Here is an 8,369-nt window from a genome sequence, read left to right as displayed (position 1 = left end):
AGGCATTGATGAGTGAACAATTCACTGATTTGCTTTGGCATATTTAATCTGTCTTAGAATCTAATATGCATCCATTGTCATTTCCATGAAAATGATTCTGATTACTAATCAACCTTTTTATTAATAATAAGTTAATAACTCTCCTAATCAGTTTGCATTTTCATGACCAAGTAAATGTAGATGTAATGCTTTACATGTAAATTACTATCGGTAGTAAGTTTTCTTAAAGGAACTCTGGAAAATAGTAATACTACAGACATAATGCTATTCCTTCTAATTTTCTTCAAGGGAGACTGGTGGTTCTATAGGATAACCACTGGACTGCAAACCACAAGGTCAAAAGTTCTAGCTCACCAGTCACCCCATGGGAGAAGATGAGGCTTTCTTCTTCCACAAAGATTTAAACCCTCAGTAATGCTATAAAGGGTCACTATGAGTCAGAACTCACTCAACAACACTAACAACAACAATTTTTCAGGAGACTAGGAATTGACTATTCCTGTTTAACTCTGTTCCAATTCTGAGTAACATATTATATTTGACTGATAATAGATTCTTATTATCAGTATGGTGAAATGTTTTGAGTTGGGTCATAAATCAAGAAATATCTTTTAACCCTTATACCATAAAAGGATTCCAAATACTAGTTGGCACTATTAATCAACTCCATTTTTATGAAACACTCACTTCACTTGGCTTTTTGTTTTTCTTTCTAACTCCAACCATCTCTCATCCATCACTGTAAGTTCCTTCTGCTTTACTCATTAACCAACAACAAACAATTGCTGTTAAGTTGGTTCTTTTTTATGATGACCCTCTGTGTGTCAGAGTAGAACTGTGCTCCTTAGGGTTATCAATGATGATTTTTTTCTGACATAGATCATCAGGCCATTCTTCTGAGGTGCCTCTGGTTGACCTTTTCTTTAGCAGTCAACTATGTTAACTGTTTGCACCCCTCAAGAAACCCCTGCAATCCATCAATTAGCCAGTAAAAGTCAGGGTTCTTTGAAGCTAATTTCTTTTTCCTTGTCTATAAAACATTCCATTCAAACCAATGCTTTGTTAAGCATCTGTTGTTTTGGGTGCCATTCAGTTGACTCTGACTGATAGCAATTGCATTTAAGGGAGTAGAACTGCCTCATAGGGTATTTCAGGCTGCACATTTGACAGAAACAGATTGCCATATCTTTCTCCTACAGAGCCACTGGGTAAGTTCAAACCTTTTGGTTAGCAACAGAAAACTAAACCGCTGTACCAACAGTATTCCATTAACTGTCCATTGTTCTGTGCCATTGAATTGATTCTGGTTTATAGCAATCTGTGTGACAGAGTAAACAAGTCCCATAGGCTTTCCTAGGTTGTAATCTTTATAGGGAGTCATGGTGTGGTGCTGTAGGATAAAGTACGGGACTGCAGGGTCGGTTTGAACTGCAAGGTTGGGGATCAAATTCACTAGCTACTCTTCAGAAACCCCATACAGGGTCACTATTAGTCAGTTCCTTTACTGATCACCTTGTTGTTTTGTGCTATCAAGAGTCAGTTCTTAATCATAGAGACCCTGTATATGGTTTCTAAGAATAGTTTTGGGTTTGAACTACTTAACCTTTCAGTTACCAGGCTAGTGCTTACCCTACAGTGCTACACCAGGTCTCCACTGTTGTTATGTTGTTGTTGGATGCCGTCGAGTTGGTAACAACTCATAGTGTCCCTATATACAACAGAACTAAACACCGGCCAGTCCTGCACCAACCTCACAATCATTGCTACATTTGAGATCATTGCTGCTGCCACTGTGCCAATCCATCTCTTTGGAGGTGTTCTTCTTTTACTCCAACTCTCCATTTTACCAAACATAGTATCCTTTTCCAGGGACTGATTCCTCCTGACAATATGTCCAAAGTATGAGAGACGAAGTCTGGCCATCCTGGCTTCCAGAGATGGTTCTGACTGGACTTCCAACATAGATTGGTTTGTTCTTTTGGCATTCCATGGTACTTTTAATATCCTCTTCCAACACCATTACTCAAATGCATCAGTTCCTCTGTGATGTTCCTTATTCACTGTCCATCTTTCATATGCATACAAGGTTATTGAAAATACTATGGCTTGGGTCAGGTGCACCTTATTCCTCAATCTGACATCTTTGTTTTTCAACATTTTAAAGTGGTCTTGTGCAGCAGATTTGCCGAATGCAATATGTCATTTGATTTCTTCACTGCTGTTTTTATGAATATTGATGGATGATCTGAGCAAAATAAAGTCTTTGATAAGTTTAATATTTTCTCCATTTATCGTGATGTTATCTAATGGTCCAGCGATGAGGCTTTTTGCTTTTTTTATGTTGAGGTGCAACCCATATCGAGGACTGCAGTCTTTGATTTTCATCAGTAAGTATTTTAAATCATCTTTATTTTCAGCAAGCAAGGTGATATCATCTGAATATTGCAGGTTGATAATCAGTCTTCCTCCAATCCTGATGCCATATTTTCTTCATATATTCCAGCTTCTTGGATTATTTACTCAGCATACAGATTTAATACATATGGTGAAAGAATACAATCTTGGTGCACATCTTTGCTAATTTTAAACCACTCAGTGTTCCCTTGATCTGTTCAAACAGCTTATTGGTCTATGTAAAATTTCCTCATCAGCACAATTAAGTATTCCAGAATACTCTTAGTTTGTCATGATCCATGCAATCAAAAGCCATTGGAAAGTCAATAAAGCATAGATAAAACACAGATAAACATCCTTCTGATATTCTCTGCTTTTAGCCAAGAAATATCTTATTTCAGCAATGATATCCCTTTTTACACGTCCTCTTCTGAATGTGGTTTGAGCCTCTGGAAGTTCTCTATCAATGTATGGTTGCAGCCAGTTTTGAATTATTTTTAGCAAAATTTTGCTTGCTTGGGATATTAATGAGATTGTGTGATGATTCCAGTAATCAGCTACTTATCAATAAATACCAAATTTATATCTGTTGTTCAAATCTTTTTTTGATCTCATGTTTACATCAGCATTTCCATTTGACTATTTCAAAATTTTCTTATCTCAAGTCCAAAACTGTTATAGCACCCATCCCATCCTTCCCTACTCTAAACTTATTTTCCAGTTTTTCTTATCCCAGGAAAGATATCACCAAACTTCGAGCTTCATAAGAAACCTTAGTTTCTTCCTTTCCATTAATTCTCATGTAGTGATCCCAAACCAAGTATTTTTATTATTAACAACTTGATAACTCTTAAATTCTTATACTCCTAGTCTATCAACACATCCCTAGTCTAAGTTGCTATCTTTAGAGCAGTTATATAAGCAGTATGACTCTAATCAATATCATCATTCCCCAATACCTTCATATTCTAATCCAATTCTCTTTGTTACATTCACAATAAACTTTTCAAATGAGAAACTTGCATTGTCATTCAATCCTGAACTCACTGTCCAACCTCATCTGATTTAAATCCTCCAAGGCTTTTCCTATTGCTTTTAAGTTAAAAAGCAAAACTCATTAATAAATATTGCTTGTTTGCATGCCCTAGTCTTATTTGCATGTGCCTACCTATTCTCCTTGCTTATTCCGTCATTTCTTTCTCTCTGTTCTTCAGTCATACTGGTATCTGAATACATTTCCTCAGACTGACCACGTTTTCTCTCAACACTGGTATCTGAATGTATATTACCTCTCTCTGAAATACTTGTAATGTCATTCCTACTTGGACTCTGGGCGTGGTGCTGTAGGATTAGCACTGGACTGTGAATGACATAGTTTGGCACTTCAAACCTACCAGCTACTCCCCAGAAACACCACAGGGTCTCTTTGAGTCACAACCAACTCGATTGCACTTAACAACAGCAATCCTTACTTATCAGCTAGATCTCTGCCTAATGGTTATATATAGAACTTTCTGATCATCTCAGACAGATTTCTGTTATTTGACTTCATAAAATTTTGTACCTTTTCTTTTTTTTTCCTTCCAGAACAGTCCTTCCTGCTTTGAGCTCATTCTCAGATGAGCAGGTTAATCCTTTACTCACAAAGAAAGATATGATTAACCTCAAAGCTTTATGAATGATATAAGGTATAAATGTTTACATTGAAACATTGTTGTTATTGTTAAGTGCTGTCAAGTCAGTTCCGACCCATAGCGACCCTGTATAGGGTTTTCTAGGAGCTATTGGTGAGCTTGAACCACTGACCTTTCTCAAACTGACTGAAGTCCAGTGCCACAGGACCACTCCAGGACCACTCCAGGCATCCACACTGAAACATTGAAACATACATGCATATAATTCCCTGTTTTTTCCTTGTGCCTCTCCCCTGCTGTTTTTTTTTTTTTTTTTAGGTATTCTTTGGTTTGTTTGTGCTTTAGTACTCTAGTTTATTTTTGTTTGCAGGATTCCTTACTCATATCATTATGTAGAACTTTTTACCTTAGCTTGATCTTTGTGGAGGGTTGATACTTCAGGTTACCTCAATGCATTTTAGTCTATTAAAAATTTTAAGTCATATTCATTGTTGTTGTTAACTGCTGCTGAGTTGGTTCCAACTCAAAGCAATCCTGTATAGAGCTTCCGAGGAGAAAAAAATTAGGTATTCGTGTTTTATTAACTGAGTCTCTGGGTAAATTAAACAACGAAGCCCTCAGTACTAACCAAAAAGCTGATGGTTCTAATCCATCTAGAGTAGTTACAGAAGAAAATCCTAAGAAAATAAAATTATAAGTGATTCAATGACTACATACAATTCATTGGTAGTCTGGGAAAGGAACACTGTTACAGGGATACTGCAAAAGTCCATGTAACCGTATACAATGAAAATGTGCCTCCTAGAGTTTTACAAACTATATCTTCACAACCATTCCCTATGACCTAGCAATGCAGAACACACTAGAGAACTCAAGCAATTTCCAATTCAGTACTTTTTCCACAGGACTACTTCGCTTTTCTGGAGTCCTGGTGTGGTACTGTGGGATAATGTGCCAGACTGCCAAACAATTTGAACTGCAAGGTCAGTGGTTCAAGCTGACCAGCTCCTCCTCAGAAACCCTATACAGGGTCGCTATGGGTTGGAACCGACTTGATGGTACTTATCAACAACTTTGCTTTTCTACCAATATGCATGCACACACACCCTTGCACACCCTAATTTGTATATGCATACATATACACACCACACTCCACTCATTTTCCTTACATACCTCCAAGTTGATCAATACTAGAAATGGGAAGAGGTCCTGGTGTGGCACTGTGGGTTAATGCACTGGGCTGCAAGGTCGGTTTGAACCACAAGGTTGGCAGTTCAAGCCTACCAATCCTAGAAAACCCTATACAGGGTCACTATGAGTCAGAAGACTGGATGGTACTTACCAACAAAAACTTTAAAATGAGGAGATTCTCTGGTTGAAGCCGTTACAACAACAACAGCAACAACCCTTTACATTGAGTCCTTGTGTGACACTGTAGGATAAGCACTGGACTACTAACTCCAAGGTCACAATTCATACCCACCAGTCATTCCTTGGAAACCCTATACAAGGTTGCTATGAGTCAGGTCTGACTCAACAGCACCTAATAACAACAATAACTCTAATCTGTGTTGTCATAGCCTAACAAAACAAAATTTGGTGATAATATTATTGTATTAAAGCATTCTAAAATCATCAGGCAGTCAGGCCCTATATATCAAGTCTAACATTATAATAATTTATTGTATAATTTCTGCCAAGGTATTCTACATTCTAAGGGAATTTAAACATGGATTTAAAGATGCATGGTATATATGACTTGATTTAATCTTTGATTTCATTGCTTATTGCCATCAAATACCTGGGTGTATAGCAGCATATGAAACAATGCATTTAAAAGAAATAAAAGCAAGATTGTAACCCACCAAACCCAGTGCCATCAGGTCAATTCCAACTCACAGTGACTCTACATGACAGAGTGGAACTGCTCTGTAAGGTTTCTAAGGTTGTGTGGCTCTTGGGGATAATGCTCTGGACTGCAAAGGTGGTTTGAACTGCAAAGTCAGCGGGTCAAACTCAGCAGCCATTCCTTGGAAACCCTATGCAGGGTTGTATGGGTCAGAACAAATTCAACTATTCCTAGTAATAACAACAATCTTTATGAAAGCAAACTGCCACAGGTTTCTCTCACAGAGTTGCTGGTAGGTTCAAACTACTGACCTTTTAGTTAGCAACCAAACACTTAGCCAAGATGCCACCAAGTCTTCTTAAGCAGTTCACACATGTTGCTTAAATATTACAAATAGGTTCCAACTGTTCACTTCATCCCACTAAGAAGGAAATTCAAATAACACAAAAACTGAGGCTTTGTTTTTTTCTTCTTTTTCTTTGCAAAAAGATAAACATTTGTAACTACAAATTATTTGTGAGCTAAAAAAATCTTAAAATAACCTAAATTATTTTGACAAGTGATTATCTAAAAATGTAACTGTTACTTTGGATCACTTGTTATAGTTAAGTGGCACTGAGTTGTTTCTGATTCTTAGCTGTATAGGGTTTCCAATGAGCGGTTGGTGAGCCTGAACTGCCAAACTTGCAGTTCATACCAACCTTGCAGTCCAGTGCATTAGTCCCCAGGGCCACACCAGGAATAAATAATCATCCTTAAGACTCTTCCAGTGAAAAATTCTAATAATATTTTATGTTAGCTTGAAAAGATTTGGAGCAGCTCAAGATATGAATTCTAATAAACTTGGAATAAATAAGAGCCACAGTTAACCAATACTGTATGTAATCCAAAATTGTATATATTTTCTCAAAGCTAACATGCATTTCTGTGTTCATCCATGATTCTGCATCTCATTCTTTGGGAAACAGCAGCAACAATAAATAAATACACATGAAAAATTGAATACTTGGTACCATTCTTGAATCTGCTTCTCCTTGGTTTCTTTATTATGTACGCTTTTCCATACTACACATAGTAGTTGCTCTTTTGCACTTACAACCACTGGACCACTTAGAGTCTTCTTTTAACCCCGTTAATAATTATGCATGTCTTATGACTGAGTGGCCCATAACAATAACAACAACTAGCCAACACGCAGGAGCAATTATCTAATAAGTAAGGTAATCATGGTACAAAAATTGCATGGGTGTCATGTCTAATTGCCTTCAGCTTCACAAGAGAGAAGGGAATCAAACCATCAGCTCAAGGCCATTTCCTATAAAAGGAATGTCAAACATGTTTCCTCCCTCCAACCATCTTTTCAAATTTTGGTGCCAAATGTCCCTTTAACAGTACTTTCTACTTATCTTCTGGTTTAAATAATCCATTGCAATGGCCAGACAGAGGTCACAGACTATAATTATGATTATGGGATTTAGTAGGGGAGTTGCTATTGTTAAGTGACATTGAATCAGTTCTGATTCATAGCCACTGTGTATAGAGTTTCTGAGGCGTGGTTGGTGAGATTGAACTAATGACCTTTCAGTTTAAACTGACCTATGATCTAGTGCTTATCCTACAGTGCTATACCAGGACTCCATGACTGGAACAAACAGGTTAAGTTTACAATTCAGGATCAGAAATGCTCAGCATATAGATCTTAGGTCTGAACAGCCTATTCTCAGCTATTCCCTTAAGCTTGCCTCTCTCTGGTCATCAGCCTGCCAACCACATGGCTCCATAGCCTCTGTCTCACTCTAGGAATGTTACAAAGTTCTTTGAGCATTGCTGAAAAATATCCATAGTCACTCCGTTTTTAAGTGCCATCAAGTCAGTTCCACCTCATAGAGACCCTGTATAGTGTTTCCGAGGAGCAGCAAGGGAGTTTTAACTGACAACCTTGTGGTTCGCAGTCCAGTGCTGATCCTACAGTGCCACCATTAAGTCAGCCTCAGCCTCAAGACACTCAAGCCTAGCTCTTTGGGTTATACACCTAACTTCCCCAAATAAGTGCCTTAGGCATCCTCTCTGCAAGTGAGCCTCCTTCCCAAATGCACTCATTTTAACTGGCTTTGTGGGTCATGAAGCCCACCACTTGGAGTTCTTGTTTTGGTGCTACTGCCTCTGCAGCTTCCACCTCTCAGCTACTGTTTTGGTGTCACAGTTTTCTGTCTCCTAGATGGAGGAAGTTCAGCATGGAGGGACCTTCGGGTCCAAAGGATACACTCCACTCTTGACTCTTCTTTCTTAATGGTAATGAAATTATTCTTTTTAGCTTCTGAAATGACGAATTCTATACATAGTGGAATGACAAAACGGACCAATTACTACGTTATAATTATAAAATGTGTATTCAAATTTATGCACCAACCACTAAAACCAGTGAAAATGAAATAGAAGAATTCTACCAACTTCTTCAATCTGAAATCCATCAAACATGCAATCAAGATATA

At 37.8% G+C, this 8,369-nt stretch overlaps 1 pseudogene; it reads right to left on the bottom strand.

Moving 5' to 3' along the window:
• Nucleotides 1–8,060: 8,060 nt before the first annotated feature.
• LOC102833196 overlaps nt 8,061–8,369 on the bottom strand; it is a 28,549-nt pseudogene continuing 28,240 nt past the window's right edge.

This window comes from Chrysochloris asiatica, unplaced genomic scaffold (genome assembly GCF_000296735.1).
Source record: "Chrysochloris asiatica unplaced genomic scaffold, ChrAsi1.0 scaffold00210, whole genome shotgun sequence".
NCBI classification, from domain to species: domain Eukaryota; kingdom Metazoa; phylum Chordata; class Mammalia; order Afrosoricida; family Chrysochloridae; genus Chrysochloris; species Chrysochloris asiatica.
This window is presented reverse-complemented; position numbering and strand designations above follow the sequence as displayed.